General features: G+C 41.7%; 1 pseudogene; it reads left to right on the forward strand.

Annotated features, from left to right (window-relative positions):
- Positions 1–6,232: 6,232 nt before the first annotated feature.
- The window catches only part of LOC109912094, a 60,133-nt pseudogene continuing 40,193 nt past the window's right edge, over positions 6,233–26,172 (forward strand).

Here is a 26,172-nt window from a genome sequence, read left to right on the forward strand (position 1 = left end):
TTCAGTGGCTAAGGCACAGTTTTGTGCCTATGTATGAGCTTCCATGCATGAATTACATGTACAAGATAAACCACTACTGCCAATGCCTATAACCAAAGCAAGGGGGTGTCAATGACTTGTATAATCAGTAGATAATGATTCCGATTACATCATCCAGCATTGGTTCAGCTCGTCATGGTATAGCACAGTGTAGTCTTACTCTACTTGCTTGCCTCCAATTCCCAACACTGTGGGTGTAACTCTCATGTTTCCATTCTCACTCATTATAACTCTCTGTTCCCTTCATTTACTCATCCAGCATCTCTCAAATACATTAATCTAATTCACATCCATTATTCTCTCTGGTAATGAATTGCACATTCTTACCACTCTTTGGGTAACAAAATGTACATGAATCTTTACTTGATTTCCTGGTGACTACTTTACTTGTCTGTAGCACTTCCTCAAGTGCTCTTTCCTCCTATAGGAAGGGCATTGTGAAAATAGAAAGTATTCAGAAGAGATTTACAAGGATGTTGCCAGGGTTAGAGGATTTGAGCTATAGGGAGAGGCTGAGTAGGCTGGGGCTATTTTCCCTGGAGCGTCAGAGGCTGAGGGGTGATCTTACAGAGGTTTATAAAATCATGAGGGGCATGGATAGGATGAACAGCCGAGGTCTTTTCTCTGGGGTGGGGGAGTCCAAAACTAGAGGGCATAGGTTTAAGGTGAGATGGGAAAGATAGATATAAAAGGGACATAAGGAGCAAGTTTTTCACGCAGAGACTGATACGTGTATGGAATGAGCTGCGAGAGGAAGTGGTGAAGGCTGGTACGATTAGAAATTTAAAAGTTATTACAATGGATAAATGAATAGGAAGAGCTTAGAGCAATATGGGCCACATACTGGCAAATTGGACTAGATTTATACAGGATATATGGTCAGCATGGATGGGTTGGACCGAAGGGTCTCTTTCCGTGCTATATATCTCTGAGTCATTGTCTACTCCATCAAAACCTTTCACCAATTCAGGTCACCCTTCAGTCACCACCTTTTTCAAGAAGAGTCCTAACCTGTTTATTTCTCTCAACAAACAATTTGTAAAAACACATTACAAAATATTTTGTCTTGATCTTTACACATTTTCAATTAAATTCAATTAGTTCCCAAACAGCACATTCCACTCAATGTGATTGTAATAGTCTCAATATTTACAAAATGCATTTCCATATCAGGCATGCAGCCTGAAAATAACACTTCAAAAAATCGTAAATTACAGTAAGTCCAGTAGGTGTAATTTTTGTCTTGATGCACCATGTTCCACTCTGAGATACCTCAAGACATTTGCAATGTAAAGATCAAGGACAATGTACATTTTTTATAAGGCACCAGACATAAAGGGGTTCTCATGTTTTCAGACCCTCAGTATTCTGGCCTGAAAGGCCTTAGATGGTGACCTTCACCCATTGTGCCCCAGCAGCAGCTTCCCTGAGCTTCAGTGCATCTTCAGCATACCATCCTGGACCTTAGGATATGCCAGTCTATTACACCCAGTCGATGACCACTCCTTGCACAGGAAGACCAGGAAGTTTCAGGCAGAAATGAGGGTAATATCCCAAACTGCTTCTCCTTTCTTGGTGGGTGGAATCTTACAGCTTTCATATTATTCTTGTGAATTTTCATCTCAGCCCCTCAATACCTCCATGTCCTTTGTATAATATGGTAGCAAGACTGCACTCAGTGATCAAGTATGATTTAACTAAGGTTTGCATCAAATTTCACAAAATTATTCCACGTTAATTCTATTTCTCAAGGCATCAGTTTTAGTACATAGTTTGTTATTGTTATAGTCTTATTGACCTGTATGAAATCTTTTTAGTAACTCCTATGCTTGTGCCACCAAATTCCTTCGCTACACAGCCCACCTAGATTCTTTTCTGTGTAGTAAATAAACTCTTTTTCTTAATGTAATATCTCACATGAATCTGTGCTGAACTTCATTTGCCAAATACTTGACAATTCTGAAAATTTATCAATGTTTATTAAGGCAATTCTTCGCAGTATTGATCAATTTATCCCTTATCAATCCCCGACTTGACGACATTCTCAAATTTAGAAGTAATGTTTTATATTCTGAAGTTTATATCACAAATGTACACTGAACTGCACCAATATTAGTGTGATCCTAATTCTGACCACCTTCATCCTTTAGTGCCACAATGCTATCCCAGCTTTCTTTTTCATTCTTTCATGTTATGAGTATTTGAATATTCATTGAGAAAGGGATCATTGTATTCTGCGCACAGTAACAGACAACAGGGTGGATTTGACTTAGTGAGTGTCAGATGGGTCCGTGGAAATAGAACTTGCATTTAGAAGTAACAAAGTGTGGAGGAGCTGGAGGAACACAGCAGGCCAGGCAGCATCAGGGGAACAGGAAAGTTGACGTTTCGGGTCAGGACCCTTGCATGTAGAAATGTATGTTTCCACAGCAACTCCAATGCTTTGGCAGGAGGTGCTGGCTCAGTTAGTGGGAGACCACGTTTAATACCTTAAATTGAATGATGGAACAGACTCAAGTGGCTGAGTGGCCTACACTTGCTCAACCTCAGCAGGAGTAATAACATACCCAGGTTTTCCACTGACCCTTATGCCAGGGATATGCTGATTGATCAGATCTGATTGATTTATCAGATCAAAACTCTTATTGCTGGAATGGTCAGTGAACCAAGGAATGTGTCTGGTGCCCTCTGGTGGAGGTGTAGAAAGTGATCACTGAAAACACTGGCAGCGCCTGTGGAGAGCAACAGATTTAATTCTTTGAGTCTTAACCTGAATCATCTTCAGAATCTGATCTGAATATTTGCAGTACACCCTGTATTTATTTCAGATCTCCAGCATCTGCAATGTTTGCTTTTAGATATTAGTTATTTTCAACATTAACTTTGAGGTCGTGTGAGCTGCTGGTACTGTTCTATTTTCAATATGGGATTGTATTGTCTAGCGTTTTGAAGAAACAAAGGTGATTTCATTGTAAATTATGAAAATGGGGTGTGGAGGGATTAGTGCAAGAAGTACACTTTTCCTGGCTTTGGTCCTTTTGAACTAATATATGGACTTGGGGTGAGAGGACCACTTAAATTGATTAAAGAGAAATTGATAAACCAAAGTTCCGAGACTATGCTTCCAGCCTATGTTTTGCGTTTTAGAGAGAAACTGACCAATGAATGTGAATTAGCTAAAAGGCATTTGAAAGGTGATTAACAAAGAAAGTGAAAACTAAAACTCGATAAAAAGGCCAGATTAAAATGTGCAAAGATTTGTTGCTGGTGACAAGGTGTTAGTATTGTTATCTATCTCTGGTGAGCCATTAAAAGCAAGGTTCATTGGACATTATCAAATCAAAAAGAAACTAAATGATGTGAATTATGTGTTAAGTACTCTGGACAGAAGAGAGAATTAGTGAGTATGTCATGTTAACATGTTGAAAAGATGTTATGACAGAAATGATAAACACAAGAAAAATATACTTGAGGCAGTGAAAAGAAATTCAGTGAAATATCACAATGATTGGAGAATGAATTAGAAACTGAAAATTTAAGAAGTTGACCCTCCAGCATTCATGTTGAAAACTACAGAGCTGTTATAATGATAAACTGCATCATGTCTATGCTCCAGAAAATTATCAAAGTGACTTATGAAATCCTTCAGAGAATTATGAACCAAGTTATGGGAACAAGCTAGGAAAACAATAGTTCATTATGTTAATATGAGGGCGATCTGTTACCTACAAAACGACATTCATACAGACTAAATCCAGAGAGATTATCTCAAATCAGAGAAGAGAATAAGTTCATGATGGATAATGATTTTTTTTGGCACCCTGTGTCCCTCTGAGATCACCCACACCCTCTTCCGCTAAATATAGCAGCTCCTGTTTGATTAGCAACACTACCAACAGCCTCACCAAGCCTCCTGATCACCTCACTCCCCTCTCCATTGTCAAGGGTGTTTCTCCATTGCTGTTCCACATCCAGCATTGGATGCAGTTCCAGCAGTGACCACCTCTCCTGGTGGCGCTGCTAACACTGGAGAGCTGCTGGCCCTCTATTTGGCTTGGGGGCAGACCATCTGCTCCTACGGAGTGGCAGTGAGGAGAAGGGGGAAGGTTGGCGTGTGCATGGAGGCATTGAAAACATAACCTCAGGCTTCAACTTGCTTGAGCCATGTAAACTAGCATTGTCTTGCAGTGTCAAAGGAGGTGGATACATCCCCGTCCCCAGCCTCAACTTCTCAGTCTATGCATAAGTCTGCCATCTCAGGATCATTATAGTTAGTGTGTGTGCTAACAGCAAGGCAGCTGGCACCCACACATGCACAGATGGTGCTGCAGTGATGGGTGCCACCTCAGATGGGGGCAGACTAGGATGCTTCAGCTGGAACTCATCTGCTTTGTCCACTTCTTTCTCTTCTTTATCCCCCTCTCGGTGTTTCTTTTCATCTTTTCCTCACTCCCGGCCTCAGTGTGGACCTGGGTAAGGCATCCTCTCAGCCCAGTGTGGTGGTACCTTGGTGTGCGAGTGGGTCCTGCCTGGGCATGTTCCAGAGCCAACAACAGGAGATCAGGGAGGTGGTGGCAGCAGTGCAGCGATGGCATTGCAGCCCAACACAGGAAAAGCGAAGAGTGAGAGAGGTCCCCCAATTATTTGTGGCGTCAAGGACTGTCAGCTGAGGTTTCTCGGAGAACTTTTAACTTTATTTCTTTATTTTTCTAGTCGCTATTAAGAAGGACTTCAATGACATTTTCTTCTTATTTCCACTTATTTCATGAAGCTAATGCTTAACTTCTTTAACTTATCTTCTTTTACTACTTTTCATACCTGGGTATCTTTTTTGTACCTAGGTATCTGCCATGTGTGACGACATTATACATTTTTTGTTTTCACTGTACTCCTGTACTTCAGTACGTGTGCCAATAAGAGCTAAATCTTAAAAAATCTGAATGTCCTGCATATGTGCAGATGGCACCAGTGACCATGGTGACAGATGATGAATTTGTATGATGTGTTTGGAGCCCAGCAATTCTTGCCATCCTAACCCCGCTCAATGGTCCTGTACCCTTGGAGTCCAGCTCTCCTCAGTACTCCACCATCCCCTTCCACCACCACCACCCCCGCCCCCACCCAGTCCTGCTTGCCAACTCCAATCCCTGCATGCCCACCGGTCCCCTCTGTTCAATCCCTGCATGCCCACCGGTCCCCTCTGTTCAACCAATGCTTTACTAATGAACAACAACAGCTTTCACTTCCTAGAAGGAAAAGCTTGCTTCGATGCAGCAATTGTTGCAGTCATTGGATTTTCATAGCTCATGAAGTGTCGCTTGTGGTGCTGTAAGTGTTGTCATGCAGGAAATGTAGTCTCTAATTTACAAAAAAAAACTCTCCAACCAGCGGTGTGATAATGACTACATAATCTTTGTGTAATATTCATTTGAAAGGCAAACATTGGCCAGAATATGATGGATAACTCCTCTGCTCTTCAATAGGACATTTTACACTTGCCTGAACAGATACATTGGGCACTGGTTTAATGCCTTATCTGAGAAACAGCTACTCTGACGGTGCTGCATTCCCTCTGTACTGGAGTGTTAACTTTTTTTCTTTTTTTTAATGCTCAGGTCCTGCAGTGGGATTTGAACCCAAAACCTTCTGACCCAGAAGTAAGAGCTACGACGCGAGATACTGCGAGATAATGCTTTGAAAATCTTATTATCAATATTAAAAACCACAATTGACACTGGATAGAAGACAAAAGGTGGTCAGAGAGATGGCTTTTAAGGAGAACCTTACAGGAGGAAAGCATGGTCATGAGCTTTACGACCTGGACTGCTGAAGACATGGCCACCAATGGTGGAACCATGACTGTGCACCTCTAAATCTGACCTTCAGCAGATCAGAGTTCCAAATTCCGAGGGGTCAAGAGGAGATTACAGGAATAGAAGGGACAAGGTCCAAAGAAACATCACAAGGGTGAGGATTTTATTATTGAAGCATTGCTCGACTAGGAGCCCATGTAGGTGATGAAGGGTGAATGAGATGTGGTGAGAGTTAACATATGGCTAGCAGAGTTGACGATGAAAGACGAGAGGCCGGAGAGATCTTTTGGTGGCACCAGAGGGGATCAAGCAGGAGCAAGTGGAGAAACCCATTGCAAGTAACTGTCTGGCTATGATGAGACAGGTAAGGATGGGACAGAATGGTAGAGGATGGAGAGGTGATGGCGTACAATGGTATGGTCAACCATCCCAAAAATTGCAGTCATAAAGTCATACAGCATGGTCCCTTTGGTCCAACCAGTTCACACTGATGATGTTCCCAAACTAAACAAGTCCTACTTGCCTGAGTTTGGCCCATATCCCTCCAATCCTTTTTCCTTCTCATGAACTTATACAAATGTCTTTTTAAATGTTGTAACTGTATCTGCATCCAAGATTTTTTTTCCCCCGGCAGTTCATTCCACACCTGAACCACTCTGTGCCAAAAAAGTTACGCCTCATGTCCTTTCTTAAGTCTCTCTCCTCTCTCCTTAAAAATGTGTCCTAGTTTTTAACTCTGCCACCCATAAGAAAAGTCCCTTGTCATGCACCTTATTCATGCCCTCATGACTTTATGAACCTCAATAAGGACACCCCCTCGACCTCTCCTCTATGCTCCAGTTGGGGGAGAAAAGATCCAACTTATCCAGCCTCTCCTTATACCTCCAAACATTCCATTCCTGGCAACATCCTGGTAAATCTTTTCTGAATCGTCTACAGTTTAATATCCTTTCTACAGTAGGGTGACCAGAACTGCAGATAGTACTCCAGAACAGGCCCCACCAATGTCCTGTACAACCTCAACATGACGTTCCAACTCCTATATTCAAAGGTTGGAGCAATGAAGGCAAGCATGTTAAATGCCTTCTTAATCACCCTGTTTAATTGTGACACAAAAATTTCAAACAATTATGTACCTGATCTTTGGGTCTCTCTGTTCTACAACACGACCCCAGGACCCTACCATTAGTTGTACAAGTCCTGTCCTAGTTTGTATTACCAAAATGCAATATCTCCCGTTTATCCAAATTAAACTCCATCTACCACTTCTCAGCCCCTTGACACAATTGATCAAGATCTTTGTAATCTTAGATAACCTTCACTGTCCACTACACCACCGATTTTGGCGTCATCTGCAAATTACTAACCATGCCTCCTGTATTCTCATCCAAATCATTTATATAAATGACAGACAAAAGTGGAGCTAGTACCGATCCCTGTGGAACATCACTGGTCACAGGCCTGTAGTCTGAAAAACAACCCTCCATCTGCCATTAAGCCAATTTTGTATCCAATTAGCAAGTTCACCCTGAACCCCATATGATCTAACTTTATTAATTAGCCTACCTTGTCAAATGCTTCACTAAGGTCCAAGTAAACAACACCTTCTGCGCTCATCAATCCTTTTTTGTTACAGTAGTGATTGGAACCAGATGGGCCTTGTTGACTATGAGATCCTTGATTGGCTCAGGTTAACAACCCCAATCAGAAAAGTCCTGGCTGACCAATATAAACAGGGGATGGTCAGTGGCCAGACCGTCGTGCAAATACTGTCTACGGTCTAGGATTTTCCTCAGAGCATCATTGAACTAAATTTGCAGAAATGTTCCAACAATTTAAAGATGCAGCATGGAAAGCAAAAGGGGAAATGCAAGAAAATAGGAATTAACCAGTACACCTTAGCAGGAGGCAACTTGTAGTCCCTCTGACACCTGAGAGTATCATTGGGACAGATGATGGAAGGTCAATTCAGGATGTATCACAAGATTCTGATGCTTGAGCTGAAATTAACCAGAGTTCTCTGCTTTTGCACTCTCAGTACTACAATTGGAAAGCATTAGGAGTCTGAATTGGTAACCTTTAAAAACCAACAATGCTAAACTTACAGCAGCTCTACTGGAACCTATTGCCAAAGTAAAACAGTGGAAACAGCAGCTTACCGCTTTCCAGGCTGAGGCAAAGCAATTACACAAATGAGTTTCTGAACTTGAATGTCTGAGTAGGCAGGCAAATGTGCTTAAGACACAGAAAAATGAGGAAAATAGAAGAACTAGAAACACAAATGAAGGACATAGAGGAGGAAATTGAGCAGCTGAAGAAGGAGGTAAGGAACTGGAAGCATAGAGGGACACCCTGTCAGAGCAATTACAGGACATGAGAAGGATTTTAATAAATCTATTTAAGTGGGCAATTTTTTTTTTTTTTTTGCAAGACTTATAGCTGAATGTTTGCCTCTGCTTCTTCTGGCCTGAGAAGAAACACTAAAATATTTGATTTTGACAAAGAACAAAGACATTAGTAATTTTTGAAAGAAGGTTGAAGGTATTTTCTTAGGAAGATCATAAAGCTGAAACAAAGAGCTAAAATGGTCTTTGGATTTGGATCTAATTTATGCAGAAGAAAAGTTTCCTTCAGTGGTAGGAGCTTTAGAATGTTAAACTTGATCTTCACTTAGTTAAGTCGTGAAAAACAACAGATGAGATGTTCATTCTAATTTCTGAAGAGATTGTCTTTCTGCATTGTTTCAATAAAAATTTACAACCTGCAAAAATATATATAAACAGGGGATTTAGAATCTCCTCTGTTGAAGGGACTGACTCTGATCTGGCTAGCACAGGTAAATGAAGGGTTACTTGGTGATGGCATACAAGCCTCTGAGCAGTTATTTCAGTTATGTCATTGTGTTATTAATCAAATTAGTGAGACATGCCTTTCCCGCTACAAAACTATGATAGGTCAAGAAATACAAAGAGGGAAGGTGGGTTTACATTCAGAATGCCATTTCTACTTTGATAGGAGCTGTTTTGGTGGGTAGGGAATTTTGAAAAAACTGGAGGGAGTAAAACATGGAATTTCTGGTAAGATGGGATAGGACGATGAGACATCCATGGAGTTTGAAGAGGAGGTTGGAGACGGAATGCTATTTGGCTAGGACAGTGGGGTGGGGGGATTCATCTGGAGGGATGGCTAATAGCGACATGATGCCCCATCTTTAGTCCTGATAAGCTGAAAAACTCTTCACAGGTCACACATTCATCTTCTCCTTTTAAGTCCCAGTATGTAGCTGCATAAAAAGTACGTAAAAGGGGGCTGGGCACAATAGGGAGCAAAAGTCTTCGGTACTTCAAAAAAAATCCAGGGAACATTGGCAATGACAGCAGATTTGAAGTAAGTGAGGACAGCCACAAAAAACCCAAAAAAAAACAGTTTGATTAACATGGCAGCTAGAGAGGGAAATCAGCAGTTTTAGTGGAACATGTAAGGTGGTTAACAGACCATGAGTATGGGTTGTGGACTTTAAGCAAAGAGTATGATTTGGAGGTGTATTGTTTAAAAAAGGAAACCTGAATCAGTATTGCGGCTTTTTAGTTTCCAGGTGTCAGTTTCGATTTCTTAAGAGAGAAACATCCGTGAAATGTGTCTGTTTATGAGAAACTCGCAGCAACCGGGTCTGTGTTCACCAGACTGTGTTTGAGTCAGATATATGGATCCATCCCTGTGTTTGTCTCCAGCCAGAGATAGCTAATAACCTGCTCCAATTAGTTACTTTGGAGGGTGGGGGAGGATATGGATGCAAGGCCAGGGGAATGGCTATTTGCATCCACCCTCCTTGCCTGAAGTCCAATTCCAAGATTAATCACCTTTAACTGATAGATCCTGTGCCCTCCCCCTCAACCTGCAGTGACAATTCTTCCACGTCTTTTTGATTGCCAGGCTCCCTGGATGGTGATGGGGCCATTTACAGATTGGGTGAATCCCAACAGTAGCTGGCTGAGACTCTTCTGTGATCCTTTAATTGCCACTTAAGGATCTCAATTAGCAGAAGTGTAGGAGGGTGGGCCTTGCTGCGTGGCACTTAATTCTGGTGGAGGTGAGAAGGAGCCAGGGTTTGGGTTTGCTGTCTCCTTTGTCTAACTGAGTGCCCTCTGTGCATCTCAGCTTGCCACCTCCGAAAGCTGAACAATGTACCACACGGGAAATGCAAGCTCTCCTTTTTATATTGCTGTCTTGTGCCCCTTAATGGCCAAGTGTGGAAAGACACCGATGGCATCTCAGAAGTTGTTAACCTGGCTTCCCCCTCAGTTGGAAAATTATGTGTGGGTGAAGAGAAAAGGGGGAAAACCTTGACGACAAGTGTACAAAATTGCTGAGAATCCAAAGTAGGTCATTAGTAAATAAATACATCAGTGTTACTTATCCTTGATTGTAAAAAGCTGACAGGTGTGAGTCACTTCCGGTGGTTATGATGGTATCAAAGACAAACCAAGCTCTTTTTTTAAACATTGTGGGAGGCTAAAATTAATTTCCTCTCCCTACCGAAGTGTGCAGTGAAAGAAAAGGGTCTGTGCGGTGACAAATAAAGCAGCTTCTGAAACAATGGCACCCAGCTCAGTTTCAATTGGCCCTGACATTTCATGCATTGGCACAGCCAAACATCAAGACATTAGGGAACTGGCACTCATGAGTATTAGGAACAATGGTGGCCTGTCTGGATCATCTCTGGCCCCATTCATGAGAAAATAACTTTCAGTTCCAGACCAACATCCTCAAATCCATGATGTTCCCAAAGTACTTTACAGCCAGTCAAAGTACTTTCAAAATGAAATTGTACATTAAACCACAGTCATGCTGTGAAGGGAGGATAGCACCGAGGCTATCTCTGTACAGCTATCAGGGAATAAAATAGTACATTATGAACCAACAGTTGTCCTCAGCTGCTTCTTGTCTCCTCTCCTCTTCACCTCCTTTTCCACCTTTTATTGTTGTTCAGTTCCTGAAGGGGTCACAGTGTTTTGTTATGCTACATCCGAGCACAAGAGCTTGTGAGAAGGATCGCTACACAGTGACCAAGCAAAAATGTGAACTCTAATTATTTATACTTGGCAATCTCCATCACACAGGGGCCACCATTATCTAAGTTTAATGCAGTTGGTTTAGCACAGGGCGTGATTAAACCTGAGATTCCCTGGGTCTGTGAGGCTCAGCATCACCATTAACTCTCAAAGGCACGAGAGGGGCAATTCATTGCGTTTTTAGTATCGGTATCAATTTCCACCTTGCCCTTCTGAACATATGACAAAATCTGTTCTCGTTTGAAAATGTGGCCAACCACTTTGGCTCATTTGTGAGAAAGTTGTTTGACTGTCATCATAAATGCTCAATAAATGAGAGATAATTTTCAACTCTGTCCTGTGAGTAGAAAGTACTCTAATATAGAAAAAGTGTATATTGTTATTGCAGATCGTGAGTTGAGCTGTTTCCCTGCCCCTCCCCCCCATTAGCATATTACCTGTATTTCTGCCCATCCCCAACACTAAACGTTATCGATTGCCTGGCCCTAGTGTTGCCAGTTTTTCTCTTTCCCTTCTCCTCAATTCATACAGGGAACTGCAGTGTGATGGTAATATCACTGGGCTAGTCATCTCAGAAGCTGATGCTCGTGGAACAGAAGTTCAAATCCCAGCATGGCAGTTGTGGAATTGCAAGTCAATTCATAAAATTTGGGAATTCCAATTTAGTCTCAGTGATAGTCACCACGATGACTATCATCAATTATTTAAGAAGCTGTCCAGTTCACTAAGGTCCTTTCGGGAGGAAAATCTGCCATCATTATCCTGTCTCACCTACATGTGCCTCCACACCTACAGCAATGGGTTTGACTCTTAATTGGTCTCAAAGCTTTGCCTGTAATGCTGAGGACAGTTTGACATAATAACACAAAAGACCTGAAAGGTCTCTGGAATCAATCTGACTGCTTCCCAGACTTCAAATTGTGCCTGGGTGTCTGTCATTCATAGTGCTGACTCTCCTGAATCTACATATACGCTTCAATGAATGTAGGAACGCAAACATTGAGGGCAGGGTCTGAGCTCAGCTGGTTAAACCCTCCCAAGGCTGAGTCTAAACTAGTTTAGACTGAAAAAAAATTCAACTTTGTTTTTTTCTTTCACAGAGATATAAGAACATCTGAAATTGGAGCAGGAGTAGGCCATTTGGCCCATCCAGCTGCTGCTCCATTCAACTAGATCATGGCTGATCTTTTACCTCAACATCGTTTTCCCACACTATCTCCATGTCCCTTGCTGCCTTCAGTATTTATATTGATCTTTGTCTTAAATATACTCAGTGACAGAGCTACCACAGGTCCCTGACGTAGACAATTCCAAAGATTCACCATCCACGAAGTGAAGAAATTCCTCCTTGTCTCAATCCTAAATATTTTACCTTTTTATTTAGAGATTGTGTCCTATGGTTACAGAATCTCCCCGCCACTTGACCTCCCAAACAGGGGAATCATCCTTCCTCTATATATCCCGTTGAACTCTGTAATAATACTGTAAGCTTCAATGAGATTCCCACTCGTTCTTCTAAACTCTGGAGAACATAGACTGAGACTCCTCAGTGGGATAATTACACCATCCCAAGATTCAATCCAGTGAACATTCTTCTTGGGCTGGTGTCCTAGCCTCTACTCCCCCTTTTCCCCTTTCCACACCATTAGGACGTAGTCCCATGGGAGTAGCTTCCTGACCTAACATGACCCCAAAGTTCATGGGTGTGAATGATCTACAGCACTACATTGCCGTTTATATACTATTCGTCACATCCCTGGTCTTCGGTTCAGGATACTATGCGTCAGAGGTTACATCAGAAATATTAATGTTAACCTCAGTGACGTGACTATTTATGGCTGTAATGAACATTGCAATGGACCAGCTCCTGAATATTGTACATTGAAAAGCAGCAAATTAAGCACTTGTGTATTAAATAGAATGCATGACATTGATGTATTACAACCTTTCCTTCATCCATAAAATACTCCTTTCTATGCTGCAATTTTAAAATTCTGGAAAGAATCTTGTTTTAATCAGCATCAATATAACAAACTCTTAGATTGTAAAAGATCATATTCTACATGTAATTCTTCCATTGCATAACATTTTTAAGACTTTAGGCTAGTCGATAGATATTTATATTAACAAACCAATCCCACTGGCCAGTTCCTTGAAAATCTTTTCTCTTTAGCAATGTGTCCAATTGGTCTTTCTGAGCCATCTGCCCAAACCCTTTTCTTGTTACAACCAGACCTCAGGTAACCGTCCCTGAAATTATTATGGTTCCTGATGGAAACCCAAATCATCAGCCTCCCAGGCTCCCCTTTTTTATTCTCCTGCCTCTTCCATTGGTCACAACAAGGTTAATCTAAAAAGGAAAACCAAAAGAACTGCGGATGCTGTAAATCACGAGTAAAAACAAAATTGCTGGAAAAGCTCAGCAGGTCTGGCAGCTTCTGTGGAGGAAAAAACAGAGTTAACGTTTCAGGTCTGGTGACCCGAAGTTCTGAGGAAGGGTCACCGGACCCGAAACGTTAATTCTGTTTCTTCCTTCACAGATGCTGCCAGACCTGCTGAGCTTTTCCAGTAGTTTTGTTTTTGTTCTTAATCTAAAAAGTATTTCTCCTAATTGAACACTTCTCATCCAGACCAAATGAATTTATATTTTAAAAGGGGCCAGTTTAACCAGGCTTTCTGGAGTGAACAAAAGAGTAAATAGCTAATAAGCTCAATGCACGAAGAAATGATAATACAACACGGACATACAAAGATCATAAATGAAGAAGTGAGTCCAAAAGAAAAGAGTTAAAAGGAGAAAAAGTCAATGTTTCTGGGTCAATGGTGAATTTAAGATAGTGGAATGTTGATTGTTGAACAAGCAGCTTTTCATTTTGTCACAATTCTTTTGACAGTAGTGGGCGGGCAGCACTCTGAAAGAGAGAGTCCTGCCTTGGATCACAGAGTTTATCCAAGCGGTTCTTTTCAGATTTGGTTAAACATAGTAAAGAGAAGGCTCGACAACAGCAATTTGCTCAAATATGAACATTTATTGAGTAATAATAAAAGACAAGAAAAGAAATGAACATTTAATAAGGATGTAAAAAGAATGAAAAAGGGAGGGAAAATACAATAAGCCTCACGCTCTTCTGCCCGTCCGGGACCCCTCGATTGATGATTGGTCTGGAGGCTGAGGTTGTTCCTGGCACCGTTCGCAATCCCGATCCGAGGTGAAATCCAATAATTTGGAACGAAACTCTCTGTCTTATACAGTAACAAACAGCCAGCACATAAAAGCAGATACAGAAAATAAGTTGCTTGCAAGTACAGAAAACAAGTTTAATTGCGCCGTCTGTGCCATGTACTGGAATGTTGACAGGACTCATTCAAGGTCATGCAGTTGTCGAATATCATCAACAATTTTAGCCCTTCAACCCATCGTATACAATCCAGCCCTGACGATATTTGACAGTGCATGTTACAATTGCAGATGCAGACGCAAAACAGTGACAGCCGTGTGAGAACATATAATAACAGTATGTAACCTACGCTAGAAGATTAAAACTACAATGAAAATAACTTTCATCTATACGAACAATACAACACAAGGGTGTATCATCAAATTAATGATCGCAGTGGCTTTTGGGGACCAACCCTTAAATATATATCCCACCCCTGATGTACAGTCAAGGCTGTAATGGAACCAGCAAGTCGTGTCACCTGACTGAGTTGACCAGAATATTGCCTGCATTTTTGTTTCAGTTAATCTATTTACATAATTTGCTCTAAAATTCCGTATATTTCAGATTCGGGTTCCTTAATTGTATGTTTTTTTTAATCCTCCAGTTCCCTATCTACAGATCACTTCACCCCATAACAGTAAAATAACCTCATACATGGACTCAAAATTTCTCCAGCTCTCCTCACCTGTATCCGTCTTGAGGATACTTCTCCAATACGTTTCCCTCACTTGCCAATTTTATAACTGATTGTATCATTGAATGGTAACTACCTCCATATGCAGGTACCCGCTTTGAGCTACAATATACATGGGATCAAACACGGTGGCTCAGTGGTTAGCACTGCTGCCCCACAGCACCAGGGACCTGGGTTTGATTCCAGCCTTGGGCGACTGTCTGTGTGGAGTTTGCACATTCTCCCCATGTCTGCGTGGGTTTCCTCCGGGTGCTCTGGTTTCCTCCCACAGTCCAAAGATGTGCAGGCTAGGTGGATTGGCCATGCTGAATTGCCTGTAATGTTCAGGGGTGTGTGGGTTATAGGGGGATAGGTCTGGGTGGGATGCTCCAAGGGTCGGTGTGGACTTGTTGGGCCAAAGGGCCTGTTTCCACACTGTAGGGATTCTAATACAGCTCTAATGTTCATCAGACTTTACCTTCAACTTATGCCTCCTCCCTTTTATTTTTCCCAGGGTTCCCTTATCACAGACTCCTACCCACCCATCCCTGAGTCTTAGCTCAGCCTTCTTTCACATTCAATAACTATCCTAACACATTACAATCCACCTACTGGTTTAGTCATACAAACACTCAGGATAGGGTATCTGTATGTCATCTGATGGGCCCTTTCACTCAGTTAACCATTACTCCTCCCAGAGTCCATTTTCTTTCATTTCTGTAGCGACATATTAGCCAATCACACATTTTATTTTGATGGTGATTCTTTTTACATCCCTTTCACTGATAACACTTTTATTGTCAGTTTCTCGATGGATTTTGTGTCAGGGTTTGATTATTTAAACTATGTTTTTGTGATCTTCCAAGCCACGAATCCTTTCATCAAGTGGGTGTACATGTCTGAGACCCGTTCTTCAGTGCATGCTTTCTTGTACAGTCTCATGTTTATTACCTCTGAGGTAACATTCACTTTTGCACACTTACATCAGTATCCCAAACCCATGTCACACCTTCTTGATTCCCACATGATCTTATCAAAAGACCTGTGAGGTTTTACATATCTCTCCATGTATGGTCCCAATGCCTCAGGTAGTGGCTTGATCATCAAATCAGTCTTTCTTAAAAAAGAAAGACGAAGACACAAACCTCACCAAGAGAAAGCTTTCAGTTTGGTGCTCTCATCTAAGCTTCCTTTTTCACTAAAATGCATTTTAACCTCAATAGCCATTTCAAAATTCTAATTCTTTTGCCTTCTGCCATCAATCTCCACCCTTAATTACTTCAGCTCTCCAATTTTTCAAGTTAACTATTACCACCATATCTAATTACACAGATCTGTTGAGATTTGTAGCCCATGGAACATAATCTTGTAATATTTTAAAACAGAAGTCAAACATTTCTGTTTGATTCAGGCACAACATACTTCACTTGTTCTTTCTCTAAGATGACCCACCTTTTTTTTAAGAGTTACTTGATAAGTCATTCTAGATGTTTGATATATTTCTATGTAAATTTGTCCAAATTCAATATTCTGTTTACTCCCTCAAAGTCACTCACCATTTTCATGCATTGAAACCATTGAGACTGTGTGAATACACTTTATCGTTTCACAGAATCCCTTTAAATTTTCAGATGACTATTCTATTTAAATGTTTTAGAATACCAGGGCATGTGAGTTTCAATATAGTTTTTGTCACGATGTGCTTAAGTGCACCCAGGCTCGGTGGGTTTCGAGATTCCTGACACTCACTGCAATTAATATTTCCACAGTACTCTCCTAATGCTGAAATGTGTTATTGATGACATTAATAATGGGTTATTGATGGATGGAGGGTGCCTCATCCATCACTGTATAGTGACCTTGAAATTCTGCAAATGGGTTCAGCCTTCGGTGTGTCTAATTTCTAAAATAAAAGAAACAAGCTTCATCCATTTCACATCAAGCAGAATGGGTTAATTAGCATTAGTCTACTGTGGATTCAAAAAGAAGGGGGTGGGGCATAAACTCCTGAATGTAATTACATCATCTGTCTCTCCTCCTTCTTGAATGAAGGTAAAGCCCACCCCTTTGCTAAATTTGCCTTCCCTAAACTCCTTCCCCACACAGAGTTGCATTTTCAACATTCTGATGTCCCTATCACTTGGATATTAACAATGAGTAAATCTTATCATCCAGAATTAAAGATTCACTTGTGTTAAAACAGTATTTAGAAGTTCAATCTGACTGGAAAATGAAATTCCAAACATGATAATTTCGGGAATTAAAATTTACCTAAGTCCAAACACAACATGGAACCAATTCCAAAAGGTAAATTTTTATCAAGCTTTACAAACCAAATTTTTGAATCAACATTTCGCAGATTTTTGCTTTACACAACCACTGATAGTTTCTTAAAAGGATATTACATTAAGCATATCAGAGATTGTAGGAACTGCAGGTACTGGAGAATCTGAGATAACAAGGTGTAGAGCTGGATGAACGCAGCAGGCCAAGCAGCATCAGAGGAGAAAGAAGGCTGACGTTTCGGGCCTCGACCCTTCATCAGAAATGGGGGAGGGGAAGGGGGTTCTGAAATAAATAGGGAAAGAGGAGGAGGCGGATAGAAGATGGATAGAGGAGAAGATAGATGGAGTGGAAACAGACAGGTCAAAGAGGCGGGGATGGAGCAGTTTCAAGGCCAAAGAGATTACGAGAGAGTTGCAGTGGGAGAGAGATCCCCTGAGGTTTGCCCAGAGGGAGGAGGGTAACTTCTTTAGGGTAGGCATCCTTAGAAGAGGCTTCACAGTGGGGTTAAAATTGTATCAGAGATAGTAGGAACTGCAGATGCTGGAAAATCTGAATTAACCCCACTGCAAAGCCTTTTCTAAGGATGCCTACCCTGAAGAAGTTACCCTCCTCACTCCGGACAAACCTCACGGGATCTCTCTCCCACTGCAACTCCTGTCTGTCTCCTCTCCACCTATCTTCTCCTCTATCCATCTTCTATCCGCCTCCCCCTCTCTTCCTATTTATTTCAGAGCCCCCTTCCCCTCCCCCATTTCTGATGAAGGGCCTAGGCCTGAAACGTCAGCCTTACTGCTCCTATGATGCTTCTTGGCCTGCTGTGTTCATCCAGCTCTACACCTTGTTATCTTACATTAAGCATACATGTCCCACACTAATACAGGCACACATCACACTTTCAAATCACCATACATTCACAAAATGCAAACTAAAACTTCCAAAGAATCTCCAGATCTCGTGCTCTAGAGAATAAAAAGATACAAATTGTACAGGGCGATATTTAGCAACGAGCAAACAAAGGTGCATTCAAACCAGACCAAAAAGAGTTAACACTTCTACAAGGTTCAGTGCACTTGCACAGCACAGAAACCTGGCCTCCAGTTATCTCTTTTTCCACTTATAACTGTCCTCTATCCTTTCGAGGATCCTAATGGTGCTAACATATTAGCTACATACCTGAATCCAGAGTCTGCCGCATTCCACCCTGGAATAGGGAAGGTCTCTGGGACATCAGGTTGCTTTTCTCTTCTCTTACACATTTTCCCAAATCCCATCTTCATCGCCAAAAATGTCTCGAGTCACAGAGTGTATACAAGCAGTTCTTTTCGGATTTGGTTAGATGTTGTTAAGAGAAGGCTCAACAACAGCAACTTGCTTAAATATGAACATTTATTGAGTAATAATAAAAAAAACAAAAAAGAAGGAACATTTATTGAGTAAATAAAAAGAATGAAAAATAGACGGAAAAAATAAGCCTCACGCCCTTCTGGCCGTCCGGGTCCCCTCAGTTGACAGCTGTTTGGGAGACTGAGGTTGTTCCTGGCACCATTCGCGATCCTGGTCCGAGGCGATGTCCAGCGACTTGGAACTGTTGCTCTCTCTTATACAGCGTAACAAACAGCCAACACAGAAAAGCAGATACAGAAAACAAGTTGCTTGCAAATACAGTAAACAAGTTTTGATTGCACTGTCTATGCCATGTGCTAGAATGTTCACAGGATTGACTCAAGGTCATGCAGCTGTCAAATATCATCAACAATTTTACCTTTCAGCCCATCCTATACAAATCCTCTTTGTCTTTTTCCTTGTTGGCTAATGGGCTTCTAGCACACAGTGGCAAGAAAATCCATTCACTTGCACTGCAAGGGTAACAAGTCAGCAATTATTCAACAGTGACCTTCACAGAACACCAGCTATTGAACACAGACTACTACATGTGAACCTCACTTCACTAGAACATAGAGTACAGAACAGTAGAGCACAGGAACAACCCCTTCAGTCCACCATGTTGTACCAAAGATGACGCTAAATTCAACTAATCCCTTCTGCCTGCCCTTGGTCCATATTCCTCCATTCCTTGCATATTCATGTGCTTATTTAAAAATCCCTTAAATGTCCTTATCGTATCTGCCTCCACCACCACCCCTGGCAGTACGTTCCAGATTCCTACCAAAGTTTACCCCTCACATCTGCTTTGAACTTTCCCCCTCTCACCTTAAATGCTTACCACCTAGTATTTCAACTCTGGGAAAAAGAATGTCAACCCTATCTATGCATCTCACTAATACACCTTCTCCCACTTGCACACACAGACTAAGGTTGCAGTTGTTTTTGAAGACCATTTTTTATATATTTTAGAAAGGGCAAAACAATTTCTGCAAGAGATAACTTGCTGCTGAAAGGGGCATGGATAGTCTGTCCTCTCACTATCTCTTCCTGTCACATCTATCTTTCTGATGAATTTTCCCTGACATTATACGGGTGTGACATTCAATGGATATGACACAAGCTTCGCCAGATAACACTGAATTTACATCTGCAGACCTTTTTGTTGTCGCAGTTATCTCTCTTAAGAAGCACATTTTGGAATTAAATGCTAGAAATGTCCATAGTACTTTGGTTCTGATTCATTGTCATGAAAACAGGAATGTGGTACATAGGGTACAATTGAAAGGTAAAAATGTGTCAAGTATGGAGGCTCTGCAATGTCATTAACATATCCTTCTTCTCTCCTTCTTGATCTTTAGTTTCTTCTCTATTTGTTCCTTTGGTCGCTCTCTAGGTCAAACAAGGAGGCCTTTGGCCTGCCTTCTGATCAGAGTTAAAACTCCCCAGTTGTCATTGCCAGGCCCTATATTGCAGCCCATTGCTCATGGTGTGCCAAATGCCTGCTATTAATTCTGGCTCATAATGTAGTATATAATCTATTCACCCGTTGGGCAGGGTGCTAGTGCTGTCAAGGGAAAGATAGTGGTGTAGTGGTAATATAATGGGACTAGTAATCCAAAGATCCAGGCTAAAGCGCTGGGACATGCGTTCAAATCCCACCACAGCAGCTGATGGAATTCAACTTCAGTTAAAAAAGACAGGAAGTATAAAACTAGTCTGTACAACGGTGGCCATGACAACTGTCAAGGACTGTTGAAAATGGCTGTCTGGCTCACTGCTAGCCTTTAGGGAAGGCAGTCAGCTGTCCTTACTCAATCTTGTCAATGTGTGACTCCAGACCCAGACAAGTATGGCTCACTCTTTACTCCCCTCTGAAAGGGCATTTAAGTCGTTTAATTCACAGGCAATTAGGGATGGGCAACAAATGCTAGCTTTGCCAGCAAGGCCCACATTACTGTGAAATAATCAAAAATATATTTAAATGAGGCCCTACCAATAAGAATAGTTGGACCTTCAAAACTTTGGCTTTTTTGGGGGGGTTTTCTGTGTGCTATCAGGCTCCCTCACACCCTCCTACAGTAAAGAGTCAACTGCATTGCTCTGGGTCTGGAGTTACATATAGCCCGGATTGGGTAAGGACAGCAAATTTCCTGCTTGCTAGCATCGAAATCTGTAACCGTACTGCAGTCTCTGAAGACATTATGGAATCCGTTTTGAATCTTAGCAGTTTGGTCATGCTGTGGCGGTGGGGGTGTGCGGTGGTGTGATGTTTTAAGAACACGCGCTGTGCAGTGAAAGGCCACTGCCTCATGGGTTCTGTGCTTTTCAGGTGACCTCTGTGATGTAATGGAGCTTTCACATGGAGTAGAGAAACTCCAGCCCTGATCCATCTGAAATAACACTACATTGGAAAGCAAAACTTCATGCATGTACTGGGTGAAAGGCACATGGCACTGAACTATATTATCAACTGGCAGCGATTCTAACAATATAGGGAGTGACTGCAATTACCCATGAAGTGACAACTGGATTAATTAATCATCAATTTGTTCACGCAAAGTCTGCTAGTAAACCGTAAGGAAGTTAGTAATAAATTTCAAGTGAGCATTGATTTGGCAGACAGGTGGTATTTCAAATCCAACAGATAAAACATAATTTGTTGAAAAGACTAAGGAAACAACACATAAACTAAATGGTACAATTTTAAAGGAGGTGTAAGACGAGAGACCCACGAATGTTTGCACACATATCATAGAATCATAAATCTTTCTCCTCTCCCATTAAAAATATGCCCCCTAGTCTTGAAATCCCTCAACCTAGGGGAACAACACCTGCCATTCACTTTCTCTATACCCCTCATGATTTTATAAAACCTCTATATGGTCACCCCTCAACCTCATACGCTACAATGGAAAAAAGATCCAGCCTATCCAGCTTCTCCTTATAACTCAAATCCTCCATTCCCAGCAACATCCTGCTAACGTTTCCTAAAACCTTTCCAGCTTAATAATATCCTTCCTACAACAGAGCGACCAGAACTGGACACACTACTCCAGAAGAGGCCTCACCAATGTCCTGTACAACCTCAACATGACATCCCAACTACAATACTTAAAGGTCTGAGCAATGAAGACAAGCGTGTTAAATACCTTCTTAACCACCCTGTCTACATGTGAAACAAACTTCTAAGAATTATGTACCTGAGCCCCTTGGTCTCTCTGTTTTACAACACTATCCAAGGTCCTAATTTTCATTGTACAAGTCCTGCCCAATTTTTTTTTACCAAAATGCTACACCTCACATTTATCCAAATTAAACTCCATCTGCCACTCCTAAGCCCATTGACCCAACTGATCAACTTCTCTTTGTAATCTTAGATAATCTTCTTCACTGTCCACTATACCACCAATTTTGGTGTCATCCACAAACTTACTAATCATGCCTCCTGTATTCTCATCTAAATCATTTTTATAAATTACAAACAAAAGTGTGGTGTGCCAATATTCTTTATTTGCAGTTTTTCTTCCCTCCCTTACATTGAAAAAGTCTGTGTCAATTTACAGCTATGCTCCTAGTCAGTTATGTCTTTGCAAATCGACCAAGCATGCTATTTGGGATAGGAGGTTGTTGGCAGTACCAAGGCTGACTGTATTCGTCTTCCTACCCCAGCATACCAATGGAACTTTCGGGGTTGGAGGGTAGAAAACACAATAGGCAGAATTTCCATCAGGCAAATGGACAGAAATCTTTCAGTAGCACTAGATCTGCTGGCAGTTTCTCACCTTTGGCCTATTTTCAGGGAGAAAAATGACAGCTGCTTGCCTGCCAATGATCGGTTGTCAGCTCAATTAAAGAGCCAATTGATGAAACTATTGTATACATACCTCGCTTTTAAGAAGATTCACCTTTAAGGACTCCATGTACACTGTGTTTGAAATGTTGAGACTCTGTCTGCAAGCAGTACATATCACCAAAACTGGTTGGTTGACTATAATGCCTGCTTCATAACTTATAATATGTTTTACTGTTTTAAATGAATTAACTCACAGCATTAATCAATCCCTGATTAGCAACTGATTGTTAGACCATTGTCATTAACACAACAGGCACCTTTCGCACAGCATGTATATTTTTGACAAGGCAGATGGGCCTTGTGATGTGACTGGTAATCGTGGATGGGATGATGGAGGCTCCCTGGTAGCAGGATGGTGTGGGGGCGCGGTAAGGGGTGGAAGTGGTTGGGAGCCAGAGGCCCATCCCAAAAAGTAGCACAGTGTAGATTCTCTGAGCTGGGAGTCTCCCTGACCTGGCCAAAAACCATCCTGTTGGGGAGGGGGGTGGGTCCTATTCTCCGCAGCAGTGACCTGGTATCGATGACCACAGTATATTTTATACCATTTGCAAGTTTTTATCTTGGTGCACCCACAACCTTCATTGCAACTGACTCCCATGACATCGCCTTGAAAATTTCCTTCCATATCCCACCGCCTGCGTGGCATTGAGATCAGGAACACCGGAGCCAAAATTCAGCCTAATATCTGAGAAAATCTGATAATATACAGAGCATCTAGGTCAGGCGATTTCATTATGTTTGTGATATCAAGTCAAACTGACATTCAAAATTAAGCTTTGCTAAACCTTAGCAGTATTTTCAATCAGCATACTTTATTTATATCTAAATTCAAAAAGCCCTTACGTCCAATTCTACGTTAGTGGCAATCGTTCAAGATGCAAATAGTAATGAGACCAATAACTACGTAACACAGGCATCTTTACCCTATGTAAGAGGTGTGTCCTGTCCTGCTGCCAAAGGTTAGTACAACCTGAAGCTTTGTATGAAAGCTCTTTATATTTGCCAGGGCAGGTTCATTGACAACAGGCTAATTAAAATGGTGCACTTGCCAAGGATCCCTGACCAAAACAATTCCCCAAATCAGATCAGAACTGAATGCATGACGTGGAGAATGAAAATGAAACAGTGTGGAAAGGGGGCTGCCAATTTGCTATTACCTATTACACACTGCAGCCAAGAGAAATTTTGTCTCCTGGGAAGTATAGCAAAGGAGAGCTTTCAGCCCATTTGTACTGTACCTTGTTAAATATTTGATTTGTAGCTTTTGATCCCATTTCCGTACTCTTTTCCCATTGGTTATTTTTTTGCTATAACTTGTTGCATCTATGTTTTGGTTCATCCATGTTGTAGGAAGCCTCTGTGTTCCAGACCTCTGGTTTCACTGTCAAACATATCAACCATATGGGACTGCAGCATGAACTCAAGTCAGTTGTGGTCAACGTCTGTATAGAATGGATCTCAAACCGACTTTAGGATCCACATTTGCACAAGTGAAGGGGCCTGGCAGCATTAGCAGCGGTTGCTTTGGCGAGGTGAGCCCGAAGCAGACTCATGGCAGTGGGGGAGTTGGGTTTGTGCTGGTTTGCTACCTGGCAGCATTGGTGGCATTAGCATTGGTAAGGTCCAGGGAGGATTCATTGTTGCGAGGGTGTCAGTGGATGCAAGATGGCATGGTAGAATGTTGAAGGGGACTCATGCCTGGCCACCAGGCCCAATGCCCATGATGGAGAACTTAACACGAAGGACTGTAGAGTTGGACACTTCCTTTATTTCTTCATTTTTCTGCCTTTATATTCTACATTTTGGTTTATTTTTCTGAGTTTTAAGTTGGTGCTGGACAGTGGCGACCAGGTACCACACTTCCCACTGTATTTTGTAACAAGATACATGTGACAATAAATAAATCAATAATGCCCATATCAAAGTCTTACAAGGACTCCTTGGAAGGTATGGAAGGTGACAGACCATGGTACTATGTAGGTGTACAAACACAGTAAAATATATAGTGTGGTTTCTACACCATTATTCTTCCACTTCTTGATGTTCCGATGATGAGCATTTTATTGAGATTAGCATCTCTCTTGTCTGGTTTGGATGTTCTGTCACAAAATGAGTTTAGTGGGAGTAGGTGCAGCATAAATATAGCATACAGGTAGTTCCGCTATAACGGGTGTTTCATTAATGCAAATTTGCTGTAATGCGTTGATGAATAGTGGACACTGTTTGGATAATGTGAACTTGCTGCTGTACATCCATGGCAATTTTCTATCGCAATTTCACTATAATGAGATTTTTTATAGCAGGAGGTCGTGCAACAATGCAACTACTGCGTCATAGGAGAGCTACCTGTAACTGGGCACAAACTAACAGAACACTGTAATCTCCGAGATAAAGAGAGATGGACTCCAATTACTTTGCAGTTCAATGAGGTTCAGGGCAACAGTCCTTAGCAAAAGGTAAATATTTCAGTGCAGGTGAGTGGTGTATTTCAAATTCAAGGCAGGCTCTAGTGTTTCTTATGGAGCCTGATGAACAAGCTTCCTAAGTCACAAAGAAATTAATATATATATTTGTTTCTAAATAATACTTACCCTTCCTATTGTCCTCACTTTCAATCTGGTAGAGCAGGGTGGAGAGGACATTATCACTGACATCCCACTGAAACCTCAGATTAACTTAGTTAATTGGGGCCCAATTAAACCATTTGAGCCTGATATGAAGATTTAAGGATCATCCCAGCATCTTGTAGAGTCCTTGCAATTTACCATTTTGAAGTAGTCAACCAAATTGGAAGACAGCAGGTCAACCTCCCGCTCTATTTTAGCTGCATTCCTCCTAAACCCTGCCTGACTTGTCCCAGGTGAGGGGAATGACAATTGAATCTTTTGTGGCCTTTTCAGCTTCAGGATACATTGGTTCAGAGAGCAGTCAGTGTTTACATTAGGCTGGAGGGCCTTCACCTGGGTTGTACTTGAACGACGCAGAAAGTGTTCCATTTTCCAACAAACATCCCTCAACCCTCTCCACACATTCAATTAAAAACAGCCAAGTTAGATAGCAATTCGGCAACAGCGGATAAAGGAGAAAATATGAACCAAAGAGGGAGAGCGACAAGAATTGGAACCAACTGTTAATGGCAAGTAAATTGTCACTTTTCAGCACATGTGAGTGAAAGTTGGAGGCAGAAAGATGAGAGATAGGAGGGGCACTCATTAACCCAATTGTACGATCAGACCTTTGCATTTGCATTTCTAATACTAACCATTGGTTTTTATCTCAAAATTTCAATGGTAGCCTCTTCCTGATAGCTCAGCGTTCGAGTGGCAGCATCATCTCCCTTCTAACAGCAGGTACTTTCCTGCTGCAGTTGGGTGGCATGGTGGCTCTGTGGTTAGCACTGCTGCCTCACAGTGCCAGGGACCTGAGTTTGATTCTACTCTCGTGCAATGTCTGTTTGGAGTTTGCACATTCTCCCCCTGTCTACATGCGTTCGCTCTGGTTTCCTCCCACAGTCCAAAAATGTGCAGTCTAGGTAGATTGGCCATGGGAATTGCCGGGTTGCAGCAATAAGGTCAGGGGTTGGGTCTGGATGGGATGCTCTTTGGAAGGCTGATATGAACTCGATGGGCTGAATGGCCTGGTTCATTGCTATAGGGATTAATCATTAATCATCAAATCACTGCATCGTAGTGCAGAACAGTATTAAACATTTTCCCTCAGGTCTACAAGCTTCCCCACATTTTAGCCATGATATTTTTTATTTATACATGGCTTATGGGAATCATTGGCTGGCCAGCATTTATTGCCCGTCCCTAGTTGCCCTGGAGAA

This window comes from Rhincodon typus, chromosome 10 (assembly GCF_021869965.1).
Source record: "Rhincodon typus isolate 14 chromosome 10, sRhiTyp1.1, whole genome shotgun sequence".
Classification (NCBI taxonomy): domain Eukaryota; kingdom Metazoa; phylum Chordata; class Chondrichthyes; order Orectolobiformes; family Rhincodontidae; genus Rhincodon; species Rhincodon typus.